At 36.9% G+C, this 15,298-nt stretch overlaps 1 long non-coding RNA gene across 25 annotated transcripts in view; it reads right to left on the reverse strand.

Annotated features, from left to right (window-relative positions):
• The window catches only part of LOC147378299 (uncharacterized), a 677,507-nt gene that overhangs the window by 322,215 nt on the left and 339,994 nt on the right, over positions 1–15,298 (reverse strand). For 12 of the 25 annotated variants that reach the window (XR_015145843.1, XR_015145817.1, XR_015145811.1 and 9 more), the window contains one exon: positions 8,648–8,732. This is a non-coding gene — a long non-coding RNA (uncharacterized LOC147378299). Of the gene's footprint in view, positions 1–6,459; positions 7,108–8,033; positions 8,156–8,647; positions 8,733–15,298 lie in introns of those variants that run through there. The other 13 variants (XR_015145853.1, XR_015145864.1, XR_015145810.1 and 10 more) reach the window with 4 other exon arrangements.

The following is a 15,298-nucleotide window of genomic DNA, read 5'->3' on the forward strand; positions in this document are numbered from 1 at the left end:
TATAAAAATATGAAAAACACTTTTTTTCTAACAGTGTAATGCAAAAACTGATGGTCATGTTCAACTCTTTGTGTCCTCATGAAGTGCCAGGCTCCTCTGTCCATGTAATTCTCTAATACGGTAGCAAGAATACTGGAGTGGGTAGCCATTCCCATCTCCAGGGGATCTTCCTGACCCAGGGAGTGAACGCAGGTCTCCTGCATTGCAGGCAGATTCTTTACCATCTGAACCACCAGGGAACTTAACTCTTAAAGTTCAGTTTATACCTGGAGGAAACAATAACCTGACTATGTAAGTGGGTTGAAGATCTGTGTTGAAAGTTGAAAACTTGGATAGTCCTTGCCCAGTGGCAATGAAGAGGAGAAGACAAGACAAGGAGATGAAGTGATGGTGGTACTTCTTTTAGTACTTCTTTCCGCATCCTCTCCTGAAAAGGGTGGTGATGCCAGGCTAAATGAAAACAACAACCAATGATGACCTTGCCCAGAATCAGGTGTAGATGGAAATGGATGACACAAGGTAAGGTTACTTGGACACTCATTGTGTTCTACCATAAAACAAAGAATGAAGATTTATTGCTAAATAGTAGTTTTCAATCTAATACTTGATTGCAAACCTCTTTATTTTTCAGGCAAAATCTCATTCAGAGACATATATTAAACTGATAAGAGAAGAACTGCCTGAGTGGAGCAGGGGCATAACGGTTGTCCCCGATGTGTTTTCCTGCTGCTGCTGCTGCTAAGTCGCTTCAGTCGTGTCCGACTCTGTGCAACCCCATAGACGGCAGCCCACCAGGCTACCCCGTCCCTGGGGTTCTTCAGGCAAGAACACTGGAGTGGGTTGCCATTTCCTTCTCCAATGCATGAAAGTGAAGAGTCAAAGTGAAGTTGCTCAGTCGTGTCCGACTCTTAGCGACCCCATGGACTGCAGCCCACCAGGCTCCTCTGTCCATGGGATTTTTCAGGCAAGAGTACTGGAGTGGGGTGCCATTGCCTTCTCCTGTGTTTTCCTAGAGAACAATATGACACTTGCCACTACAGATTCACCTACAAGCATGGAGGAGGCATATTTTCCCCAAGATTGTATTTCCAATGTATTTTTCTATTTCAGTCACTGCAACAAACTGATCTCTCTGAGATATTTATTGAAGTACATACAATTTTTTTTAGTACTTCCACTTTTCTTGCTTCTACCTCAATTCAGAGGATGACCAAAAAGTCACTTATGCCAGGCCTGTGATCAACCTGTTTTCCATGTGTTTTCTGTGTCAGAGTGGATTATTTCAGCTGCAACTAAAATAAATCCTACTCAGAGTGGTTTTACTAATAAGCATATTGATTATTCCTGCCCTCACATTAGAGCATGTCCAAGCAGGACAGGTAGAATTATTTATAGATGTCATCAGTAGACTTAATTATCCCATCTCTCTGGCTTATTATCCCATGACTACTTTTCCTTAGTGGTCCTAGAATGGCTGACAAAAGTAATTGGGGCTTCTCTAGTTCAATTAAAAACATTGTAATTGGGGCTTTTCTTCCTTTAGCAAGGAAGAAAAAAAGAAAGAGAAAGGAGGACAGGACAAAGGAGGAGGAGACACAAGGGAGGGAGAGAGAGCGGAGAAAGAGAAAAAGGAGGAGTAAGAAGAAGAAAAGAAGAGATGAAGGAGGAAAAGAAGGCAGGAAGAGAGGGAGGGAGGGAGGGAGAGAACCAGTCTCCAATGATGGGATATAAATCTTACTTAGTCTCATTACTCCAATCTTAGAACAATTAACAACTGGCAAGAGAAGACCAGAGACAATTGGCTGAGGGAGAGGAATCGGGCATTTTGTGAGAATATCTGTGATTCTACCCTCTCTGAAGTCTGTCCCAACTGAAGTCTGTTCCACAACCTAAATCTAATAGATAATAGACTATCTATTATCTAATAGATAATCCATGGTCTAATAGAAAAATCCATGCTCAACTACCAAGATAAGAACTCAGACAGGCTGAACACTAAAACTGAACAACAGCTCTGACAGCAGAGACCGGGTTAACATGGCTTTTCTTTTTTTTCTGTTTCAGGGGGCTTCATGAAAGTTTATTAATCATCATTCAAAACAGTGTGCTTTAAATGTCACATACAAGGAATCCTAGTATGCAATGTACAACTGTGTTCATTTCTCTCACTCTTTCTCTCTCTCTGTGTGTCTCTTTCCCCTGAGATACCTTGAACAAATGAGTGCATTCATACTTTGAACTTCACAGTAAAGAGCTGAAAAATTTCCAGAATGTATTGTTTTACACTAATAACTTAGCACCTATCCCAGGCAGCTACAAAAGAACTCCAAGCTGCTGGCTGCTTTAGAAGATTGATGGCTCTAAAAACTTGCCATAAGCTAAGATCTGAGGTCCTTTGGTGGTCAAGTGATGTCTCCCTTCCAATCTTGCTTATTGAATTTGAAAACTCCATAGCTTTATCTATTAGGGAAGCTGCCAAATAAGAGAACTGTTACAGAAATGAGTTGGAAGAAAATAATGAAAAAAATTAAAATAAAGATACATGTAAGCTAATTTTCAGTTCAGTTCAGTTCAGTCACTCAGTCATGTCCAACTCTTTGTGACCCCATGAATTGCAGCATGCCAGGCCTCCCTGTCCATCACCATCTCCCAGAGTTCACATTTTCAGTTCAACACATTGACAAAAACTACATATATTTTTACTAAAAAATGGGCTAGGGTCTGTTTTATAAAATTTTTAACCTCAGAATACTTCAAACCACTGTTGCAATCTACTTTAATTTCACTAAGAAAAAAGAAGTAATTCAAAGCAATTTGAGATTATTTCAATAATAACGGTACAACTGTTCACCTTTTTTTTTTTTTTTTTTCCATTAAAAAGTGAGTTATTAGTGCATTTCTGCTCTTAGGGTAAACTCGAGTAGAATTTGTGGTAGGGACAGAATTTCTTATGGTTACTGCAATTCTATAGGGCACTTTCAAATATACTCCCAAACTGTTTAACACTCCCACTGCATAAAACCGTATAGATCTCTGGTATTTCTCAAGCTTCTGTGTCATATAAAATCAATTTATGTGTGTATGCTTTCTACTACCTGATAGTTTAGGGATTAATTATAAACAATTTTAAAATAATAATTTATAAAACTGGTAACATAAGGCCAAGGTAATACATGGCTCTTCTGATAAAATATAAGGCCTAATCAAAACAAAATGCAGAAATTCCTGGATGGCTGCCCCACAATAATATTTTACAGTAGACCTTTTAGAGATATGTTGATAGGAGAGTGAAAAAATATTTCAATAGACACATCCCTTAAATTATGCCACTTAAGCACTTATCTACAGTATCTACATATTAGTCTAGTTTACAAAATAAGATTTCAAGATTATTGCCTTCAATTCATTTTTAGATCTCTTATCCAGAAAGCATTTCAAATACTGGAGGGAGTATTCGATTGAGGGGGTCTCTTTAGTCTCATACTGGAAGCAAGATTTTGGCCAAAGTACTTGAAAATTTTAAGCTGTTTCCTTGTTAAATGGAATTAATGATCCCAGGAAGGTCTTACTGTGTGAATTAAGCAAGACAATAAGTAGAAAATTCAAATAGAAACATGCCTAAAGAGACAAAGAGGTAAGAGCATGTAGAGAAATTTGAGTTGTGGTTTCAGTCAGGAAAGAGATATTAGACACATACTGGGATATTTAGAGAAGGGTTTAGGTGGTACCCAGCCACAATGATCTTTGCCTCACAGTATTCTTGGGCTTGTGTAGTTAGCTCTCATACTGAGCAGATGTATTGTTCATTGAATCTAACATGAGACTGTAGAAATGGCAGTGTAACTTCTGAGACTAGGTCATGGGACACTGTGCCTTCCATCTTGCTTCTCTTGGATTATCGCCTCTGGGGAAACCAGCTGCCATGGTGGGAGGATACTCAGGCCACCTTATGGAGAGTTCCATGTGGCAAGGATCTGAGATCTCTTGACAACAACCAGGATAAACTTGCCAGCCATTTGAGTGAGTCATTTTGTAAACAGATCTTCCAGATCTAGTCAGGCCTTCAGATGACTACAGTCCCTGCAAATACCATGATTGAAAGCTCACAAGAGACCCCGAACAAGGACTACTGGTCAAGAATTGTGGAGAGTCTAAGATTTTACCCTAATTGCCCATTAACATATCAGTCTGCCTCATTTTCATGGATATTTGCAGTTGAAGAAGACTCAAGATTCCTGAGTCAGAAACAGAGCATTATTATAAAGAGCAGGAACAATAATCACAATATTAATATTTTCTTTACTGGTTTGAATTTTAATTCCCATAAAGCAGTGGGAACAAGGCCAGGTGGAACCTACATATAAGAGGACTGCATTATCTGGCAGGAATCTGAATTTAGGAAAAGACTATTTTATTATGGGCAGTAAGGATGTCTATTCTTTGCTTAAGTGATGAAGAATATTTGTCTTCCAAGGCAGGTCACTCTACAAATGTACTTGAAAAGAGAGCTCACAGTAAAGGCAATCGTGACTTTCTCTCAATAAAACAGAAATATGAGGGAACCACAGAAAACTGTCTTTCAAATCTACCCAGCTAAACTACTCTTGAACCTAACTATAGAAACTGTGAAATAAAAACTTGTTTATTACTGTCCTAAGCTTAGAAATTTTGAGGTAATTTGTTACATGTTAAGAGATAACAAATATAATTGGTTTACAGAAGAGGTAAAACAATTGAATATCAGTAATTATCAAGTAATAACTAAAACTGCTAAGTGCAAGCTGGAATCAAGATAACACTTATGGCAGAAAGCAAAGAAAAACTAAAGGGCCTCTTGATGAAAGTGAAAGAGGAGAGTGAAATAGCTGGCTTAAAATTCAACATTCAGAAAACTAAGATCATGGTATCTGGTCCCATCAGTTCATGGCAAATAGATGGGGAAACAATGGGAACAGTGACAGACTTTATTTTGGGAGGATCCAAAATCACTTCAGATGGTAACTGCAGCCATGAAATTTAAAAATGCTTGTTCCTTGGAAGAAAAGTTATGACCAACCTAGACAGCATATTAAAAAGCAGAGACATTGCCAACAAAGGTCCGTCTAGGCAAAGCAATGGTTTTTCCAGTAGTCATGTATGGATGTGAGAGTTGGACTATAAAGAAAGCTGAGCATTGAAGAATTGATGCTTTTGAACTGTGGTGTTGGAGAAGACCCCTGAGAGTCCCTTGGACTGCAAGGAGATTCAACCAGTCCATCCTAAAGGAAATTGGTCCTGAATATTCATTGGAAGGACTGATGCTGAAGCTGAAACTCCAAAACTTTGACCACCTGATGCAAAGAACTGACTCATTTGAAAAGAGCCTGATGCTGGGAAATATTGAAGGAAGGAGGAGAAGGGGACGACGGAGGATGAGATAGTTGGATGGCATCACCGATGGACAGGATTTTGAGTAAGCTCTGGGAGCTGGTGACGGACAGGGAAGCCTGGCATGCTGCAGTCCATGGGGTCACAAAGAGTCTGAGACGACTGAGCAACTGAACTGAACCGAACTGAAGGAATATTAAGGGACTCTAGGAGTAGCAGCGGTAGCACTTTTACCACACCAAAAACTAAAGAGATGATGGAGGAAAAGCTCGCTGGAGTAAGTAGAAAGCAAGAATTACATAGATAAGGCCATCGTTCATTGAGCAAAAACTTAGCTAAGGCAGGGGACCTCCTATGCAGTTCATCCAGAAATAAACACCCTAACCTGTCTGTTTATTTCTCATTCTCCCACTGACTAAAAACAAATAGAAAGAAGAATGGAAGCCCTGTTGATGTCATTCATACAGGTGGACTCCCCAGACAGAGAAGAGTGGACAGTGAACCTGGGGAGCAAACAGAAAATATCTGGTATAATTTGGCAAACAGAGCTCACACATGCCTCTTCTAACAGGGAAAGTTTCTACTCAGTAATAAACAGCTGTTACATGGTTATTCTGTTAGAAATGCAGGAATCTGAGAAGATTCACTGAAGGAAGGAGGTGGAGGGAGGGACCTGAACCACAAGAAAAATGGGTAAGCAACTGCATGGAGACACTGTCTAGGTGAGCAGGTGAAAGCCTTCCTGCTTAAACTCATGGCAGTCAAGCTCACACTTGCCCACTTGGGTTTTCCTGGGGGTCAGAGCTAAATATGGAGATAGATTCTCTGAACCCAAATTTTTTACTAAGTTTCAAATCTTCTCCCTAGCCACAACTTGTAGATAATTAATACTCTTTTGCCTGTTGTAACTGGATGCCAGCACCTGATATTAACTTGTGGTATAGGTAAAGTGCTTTGTATGTTATCACTCAGACCATAAAATAAAGTGAAACACTGTGAATCCTATTTACAAAAAGACCACCAGTCAACTATAAAAGTCATTGTAAGCAATCAATGACTTTGCATGATTTCTAGGAATTCAACCACACTGAATTTTTAACTTGTGTTTAAATTTAATCTAGACTTACTTGTATCTACAATTCATATTCAGGTTCAATGGGGATGATAGATTCATTAAATCTACCAAAATTTACTAAATTTTTATAAGATATACTAAGACTTATTTACAAAATAGAAGCCATATAATTCTCTATGAAACAAACAAATGGTTTTATAATTCTGGCCAGCAATTTAGAAAATATATAACTCCATACATAAAAAGGAGATAATACTTTTCATGTAAAATAGGCTTCAATAAAAAGACTCTTAGATTAAGATAATAATAAGTAAACAAAAGGACATTTTAACTAATATTAGCAATTCAAAGAACAAACCAAAACAATAAGTACAAAAAATGGTCAATACACTCAAAGTCTGCTGCTGAGTCACTTCAGTCGTGTCCAGCTCTGTGCGACACCATAGATGGCAGCCCACCAGGCTCCCCCTGGGATTCTCCAGGCAAGAACACTGGAGTGGGTTGCCATTTCCTTCTCCAATGCATGAAAGTAAAAAGTGAAAGTGAAGTCGCTCAGTCGTGTCCGACCCTCAGCAACCCCATAGACTGCAGCTTTCCAGGCTCCTCCATCCATGGGATTTTCCAGGCAAGAGTACTGGGGTGGGGTGCCATTGCCTTCTCCGACACTTAAAGTCAAATACATACAATAAAGAAAAGACAAAAACTTCAATTAAATAAACTCTTGGTTGGACTCTATAGTGATACAAACTTTCTAGAAGGCTCTTTGGTGCTGTGCACTAAGAATTTCTTAAAAGATTATTTAATTTGAAGTAAAACTCCATTGACAGAAATTTATTTTAAGGAAATAATCAGAGATCTGAGAAAAGATTTATACAGAAAGATGCATGTCTAAGAATTATTTTATATTAGCAAAAATTTTTGGAAACATATCAAAGACCAGTTAAAAATGATATATCATATTCTCATACACCCATAATTCTGAATAACATTTACCCATTAAAATGAGATATTCAAACAGATTTTTATAATTTGGAGATGTCCTTACAACATAATAATGAAATCAAAATAGAGACAAAATTGTATGCAATATGATTGCAAGTAGATTAATTATTTATATATATATGACTGAAAGGAAATATGCCAAAATATAAATATTAATTAGAAGAGGATATCAATGTTGAGAAGGATTATAAGTGATATTATTTTGCTCTTTGTACTTACTTTATTTCCCAGTCTTTCCAGTAATTATGAATACTAACTTTTAAAATGCCCTTTTTCCTTATTTAAAAGTCCACATGAGCAAATATTGGCCAAGTAAATAACATAAATACACAGTCTAATACCTTCTGCATACTGTCAAAACAACATTCTCCTACCCTACTATTAATAAATGGTTTTTATAACAAAAATTATTATGTACTTTTTAATGACTATTTCTAAAAGTCATCAATCATATCTGTGACTTTTCACCATACAAAAGAATATATACATTGAATTCAGGCCAAGTGATAACTAAATTGTGTTTTAGAGTAATAGTTCATGCCAGGTAACTGACGTTTTAGAATGAAAATTCAGGGAATTCAAATTGACAGCTTTCACTATAATTGTACCTTGGCATTTTCTTCCCTGTGAGTATATTGGCCCTTCAGGTCCAGCTTAAACAAAAGCTGAAGAATGTATAATTATCAAAGGGAAGGGCCTGTAGGCAGCACCCTGGGAGAAAGAAGGAAATAAACATGTTTGTCTTAGACAATTTCTCCGTACATCTTTGTTTCTTTGATGAAATGATAGAAATATATTTTTATTTTATATAACAAATGCAATAAAATATGAAGATTGCAGAAACCTTGACTTTCTGTTTAATAATCTTGTTGTTGTTTTTCAGTTGCTAAGTTGTGTCCAGCTCTTTATGACCCCATGAACTGCAGTGTGCCAGACTTCCCGGTCCTTCTCTAACTCCTGGAGTTTGCTCAAACTCATGTCCATTGAGTCAGTGATGCCATCCAACTGCCTCATCCTGTCGCTTCCTTCTGCTGTTAGTCATCTTAGCTTTTTATAAATCTCTAAACACTAGTCATGGTAAACTTTTCATAATACTCAACAAAAAACTACTTGAAAGCGTTCATATCAATTATTTGAGGAATATTTCCTATTTTGTATATTTGATCTACTCATAACACAAAACATAGTTTGATCAACTCTTACCTGAATTGTTTCAATAGATTCTTAACTGATGTCTCATTCCTTGCTTTGTTTCATTTCTTTTCTACATTGACTTCAAGATTACTTGCTGAAAAATAAAAGCAAAAATAAAACAAACATGAATTATGTTTTCCTTACCCTTAAAATTCCTTAATTTTGACATTCAAATTTCCTCTTCAGCTGAGCTCTTTCCCATTTTCTGTACATGCCATGAATATTCCTACCTCCACAAGTTTCTATCTGCTCTCCATTCATATCCCCCCTGGAATTGGCAGGGCTCTGGCTATACTTTCAATGTCAGTCACACTTGGCTCGTTTTTCCATATTTTCCACTCCTCATTCTGTTTTGCCCTTTAGATTGCAGGCAGTTAAGATACTTTTTACTCAGTTCTTTATATTGCAGGATTTTCCATAGTGTTTTTTATTAATTGCTGAATGTACAAAAGACCAGTTGTTACCAAATTCAAACATCTAAAACTATTTCAAATGTGTGTGTTTATCACTACCTGTATGATGCTCCATGTGTCTTGATTCCAGACCATCCCTTTCCCCTGTATCACTGGTACCAACGTGGTATTTATGATGCTACTGTCTTTTCCCATAAGCTTATGATTCTAGCACCTTCTAAGTATGATGCCAGATACTCTAAATATGACTTTATAAAACTATATTAACTGATGGACATTTAAAAAATAATTTCTATGCACCAATTCTTTCAAAGTTGGACTAAAGGAATTGAAAGATAATCATTCTTCATAAATCTCTCTTTTATTTTTTTGTAACAAATAATTACTGTGCAACACCTACGTTCCAGGCATTGTGCTAGGCACCCGGGACATAGTGATCGACAAGGCAGATGCAGTCTTGTGATGGGCCTCTCAGCCATGAGAGAAAGATTTACAGAAAGACTTTACTTCTCATTCATTGCAACTGTGCTAACTTCTAGGAAGAAGCAGATTCTCTTATGGTTGGTTTACTTGAAAAATCTACCAAATTGGGGTAGTTAAGAAAGGCCTTCAAAGAAAGCTCAGGTTTAAGCTGAGATTTACAGGATGAACAATAATCAATGCAATAAAAGTCAAGCAGGAACTATTCCAGCTAGAAAGAACAAAAGCCCCAAGGCCTTTGTAGCAGAATGTGCAAAGGCCTGAAGGTTGGAAAAGACACTAAGAAACAAAAAAATGGCTGATATGGTTAGACTACAAAGAGGGAAAAGGATTTATCCAAGAAAAATACCTCCCTGGGAGTTACTCTATTACTGCTTTTACTGAAGAATAATGGATGCAGTAAAAACCAAGAGGTGTAGCCTAGTGACTAATTTCAGCTGACTTCCACTTCCTTAGCATGATGAATGAGAACTGAGACTTCAGATAGGACATCTCCACATTTCCATATGCTTGACTAATTCTGTGCCAAGTTACTAGACAAGAAGTGGGTGGGGATAGCTTTCAGATATGAATCTTCCATCTTGATTAAAAGACCTTGTTAATAGATACTTAACAAAGCACCCATAGCAATGGACTTAGAATCCTTCATTTGAAATTTCAAATTATTTTCATTAAAAATGGAAGCAGTAGAAAGAAAAAAACTGCAAAGTCAGAGAATTATAAGAGAACCTTAAAAGAGAAGAAGCACTGCAAAATTTAAAATCCAAGCAAGTATTAGCCACCATGGAAATAAGAATGTAACTAAGGCAAACTAAATTTGATTAAAGGATATCTTTTTTTCCTCTTTTTTCCTTACTTGTTTCCTAGTAATCATTTATTTCTGTCACTTTTTAAAAATAAATTCCAGAGTTGTTCATCTTTAAAAGTTTATAAGTATACTAAAATTGGTTTTGCAAAATACATGATGGGAAAGGCTTCAAAGATATATAGAAAAATGTGCATCATTAAAAGATGCACAATATAGAATGTCCTGTTGAAAAGTGAAAGTAGAAGTCATTCAGTTGTGTCCGATTCTTTGTGACCCCAAGGACTATACTGTCCATGGAATTCTCCAGGCCAGAATACTGGAGTGGGTAGCCTTTCCCTTCTCCAGGGGATCTTCCCAATCCAGGGATCAAACCCAGGTCTCCCACAATACTGGTGGATTTTTTACCAGCTGAGCCACAAGGGAAGCCCAAGAATACTGGTGTGAGTAGCCTATCCCTTCTCCAGATGATCTTCCCAAACCAGGAATTGAACCGGGGTCTCCTTCAATGCAGGTGGATTCTTTACCAATTGAGTTATCATAAAACTCATAATAGTTTACATATTTTTACATATAGTTTACATATGTTTACATATAGAAACAATACAATGTAAACAATAGTTTACATATAGAAAGGATGCTTTTTCAAACATATAATTGCTTTTCCATTGAAGTTCCCTTTGATAAATAATTATCCACTTAGCTATCTTTAAAGCACAAACAAAAATCTTAAAGCCCAAACAAAAATCTTAAAGCCATAAATTTTCCTGTATTACATATACATTAACATGTTTGAGGACTCGTTCTTTAATTCATTATTTTGATCCTTTCCAGATCAGATCAGTCACTCAGTCGTGTCCAAGTCTTTGCGACCCCACAAAATGCAGCACGCCAGGCCTCCCTGTCCATCACCAACTCCCGGAGTTCACTCAAACTCACGTCCATCGAGTCAGTGATGCCATCCAGCCATCTCATCCTCTGTTGTCCCCTTCTCCTCCTGCCCCCAATCCCTCCCAGCATCAGAGTCTTTTCCAATTAGTCAACTCTTCACAATGAGGTGGCCAAAGTACTGGAGTTTCAGCTTTAGCATCATTCCTTCCAAAGAAATCCCAGGGCTGATCTCCTTCAGAATGGACAGGTTGGATCTCCTTGCAGTCCAAGGGACTCTCAAGAGTCTTCTCCAACACCACAGTTCAAAAGCATCAATTCTTCGGCGCTCAGCCTTCTTCACAGTCCAACTCTCACATCCATACATGACCACAGGAAAAACCATAGCCTTGACTAGACGAACCTTTGTTGGCAAAGTAATGTCTCTGCTTTTGAATATGCTATTCCAGATAGAATATCCTTTTTAAGAGAGAAAATATAGTCAAGACTAATAATACTCGCTCTCTATTTTTAAAATGTTAATCTTGCAAATAGTTACTGCAACAACATTGACTTTACATAATTTATAGCAATATCATACATGTATATTTGTTGGGTTATATAAAAGTTGCAGATCAGTGAACACCCAAATTGATAACAAGTATCCTTCTGTGTGAAGAGGACTGAGAGAGGATGGAGACACTGTGCTCTAGAAAAAACTCTCCTGTGATATCCTTAAGCTTGCCTGAAACTCCAAGCATATTTGGATAAATCAGGGTCCAGTCATCCAGAGGGTTACCCAGGTTATACCTAACTGGAACACCTCATTAATAACTATGAACTGAGCAACTAGCAATACACTTATTTGATTTTTGTTCACCTCTCTTTCTGTAAGACTTTGTTAGTGTTCCTACACATATAAAACTTGAAATACACAGGTAAGGCCAGGGAAATTCACATATGATGAAAAGTGAGGAGGAAGGGGAAAGCCAAAGCAAAAAAGGGAGGAATGGAAGAAGCAATGGGATGAATAAATTATGGCTAGAAAGACAATGATAAAATATAGCCATGAGGAAGATAAGGAAATGAAGACAGGAAAGTGTGGGGAAATGAAATATAGCTGTTGAATCAGAAGTTCAATTAAATGTATTTCAATGAATAGTCTTCCATTGTCTTCTAGCTCCAAATCAGTCAAATTCACAATAATTTAACTAAAAAAGGGAGATTTTATGGGGCTTAATAAAGTTTTACATATTTTGACCATACTATAACTTTCCAAGGCAGCATCTAAGCAAGTGATATTACATTTATAATACTCAGAAATAATATTGATACAATTCAAATTCACATGTATCATTTAAAATGCACTATAGTTTTTTTGGAAAAAATGATGGCTGTAATAGAAATATTCAAGATAATTCATATTTCCACACTTCAGTCTTCTTTCTCAGAGTCTTTCTCCCTATGCTAAATTATAATATATTGAACATTTTTATAACATTGGTATCTAGAGATCTATTTGTCCCTTCAAGTTACATTTTTTTTTAAAAGTTCAAGAGTAGATTATATCACAAGTTTTAAGATTAGAGTCTAGGTTTTAACTAAAGTAATAATTCCAGAGTTCTTTGATATGAATGAAATTCTTTTCCACCTAAATTGAAATGGGTCGGTATTTAGACAAAGCAAAACAAAAACAGGATCAAACTAAAAATGCAGACTTCAGCTTCTCACAATATTTTCCGACTACACTCTGAGGGATGTGTCTCTAGCACTACTATGTAAATTTAAAAGACAATGTGGGATATATTTTATTTTTGGTGCAAGAACTCCTAAGAAAATCAGAAACAAGTTACTACTTACTACATGGTGATAAGTATGTGAGTCAAGTTCAGCATCCTCTTAGCTTCCAGCCACCCTCATCAACTTCAGATGCAAGTACCACTGCCAAAGTCCCTTCATGGCTGCTATTATGTGTTCCCTATAATTTAATATCTTTTGTACACTGGTTAGACACTGCTTAACACAAATATCTATACATAGTCTAGGGAAGGGACCACAGAATTCAGGGTCAAGCTGCTAATACTACTAAGTACTGCTAATCACTCTGAATATAAAGGTCTGAATTCTGGATTCTAAACCATTGCCAGAATAAATTTATTCTGGGAACAAGTCTCAGAGATATTCTAATATCACCACACTGTGGTTATATGAATAGTTCTGAAGTCGACAGTGGTCACATACTTCTGATTTCCTTTTCAAAATTATGTATAAAATTCAATATATATTGTTCATATATGTGCATATACATTTATGAATATTTATAACAGTATATATTTAAAATCACTTCTGAAAGCGAGATGACCTTGTTGTTGCAGGATACAGCTTTCCTGCAATTTATATATATTAAATCATTATAAATGACTTCTATTCTAGGATAAGGTACACTTTGTTTTGTAACATTTATTGCTAATTTCATTCTTCATATCCCACTCATTAAATATTATTTGTAGCATAAAACACTAGGTGTTTTAGGGAATATAAAGCAACCTCTTTTTATCTTCAAATTCAGCATAAAGTAATTGGGTAAATAAGACTTATGTGAGCTATTTCAGCTATTGTATATATTCATTCATCCAATAACATTTATTCAGTTATAACTCTCCTTTGTATGTGATTTGATGCTAAGGACAAATATAGAGAAAGGTAATATTTACTAAATCTTACTGTGAATGTGTTTTATATGAATTCATTTACCTACTCCTTACAACCATGCTATGAGACTGGTACAATTTTATATTCTGTCATTTTTTTTTTGTAGATCAGAAAATAAGGCATACAATGGTGAAATGCCTAGGCCTGAATCCCTTAGGCAGTAAATAGTGAAGCTGGGTTTCAAACTCAGGAAGTCTTTTCTAAAATCTATACCTTTAGTGACTATTCTTCCCCCTCACCCCCAAATACAAGTTAAGAGGGGACAATAACAGGCCTTCAAAGTTGTGACCTAGTTGGAATTCTGTATCTGCAAATCTAAATAAAGCTACACCTACTTAAGGTAGGAAGTAAACAGTTTCAGAACAGCATAAACACAACTGAATTAGAGAGTGATGTATAGCAGGGGTCCCCAGCCTCTAGGATCTAATGTCTGATGATCTGAAGTGCAGCTGATGGAGTCATAATAGAAATAAAGTGCACAATAAATGTGATGTGCTTGTATGTGTGCTTGCACAGTTGTGTCCAACTCTTTGAGACCCCCATAGACTGTAGACTGCCAGGTTCCTCTGTCTATGGAATTTTCCAGGCAAGAATATTGGAGTGCATTTCCATTTCCTCCCCCAGGGTCTCTTCCCAACCCAGGGATTGAACCTGCGTCTCGTGTCTCCTGCATTGGCAGGTGGATTCTTTACCAACTGTCCCACCTGGGAAACTTGTAATGCACTTGAATCATCCCCAAACCCTCCCCTCATTGAGCCCAGTCCGTATAAAAATTGTCTTCCATGAAACTGGTCCCTGGTGCCAAAAATGTTGGGAACCACTGAAGCATAGTATAGATGGCCCGTGGATTTCTTCAGAACTTGAAAAAAAAACTATTTCTGGGATTAAAACTTGAATTTAGAAGGAAACACCTAAATGTCTAATCCGAGAGGGCAAAACTGTCCCAAAAGTCAAATAAAGGGACACTGTGGCCTAGAAGCCATCCGCACACCCAACAGAACCAGCTGGACTTGTACCTACCGGTAGGGCAAAATTCCTGGGCTGAAAATGAATACTTATGCCCACCAAATTAACTGAACCCACTATTCCTTGCTCACTAGCCTTCTGAGCTGTTGTTTTTACTGGCAAAGTTTGTCACAATTCAAGGACGTATACACTAATCATTAGAGAGCTATAAGTGGATAAATCATGAAAGACTTAGAGAGTAACATTCTAAACTTTGTGTCTTCAGCAAAGCATTTAATTTTGATTTACTAATAGAGTCATTGCATGTTAATTGAACAGTACTATTAGGTATATACAGATATGAGTTAAGTATATGTCACTTAAAATACTTACATTGAGGACACACATTAATGGTTTCACTATTGGCTTATAGCAGGT

This window comes from Bos grunniens, chromosome 2 (genome assembly GCF_055505025.1).
Source record: "Bos grunniens cultivar Pamir isolate PY7600 chromosome 2, Bosgru_T2T1.0, whole genome shotgun sequence".
NCBI lineage: Eukaryota > Metazoa > Chordata > Mammalia > Artiodactyla > Bovidae > Bos > Bos grunniens.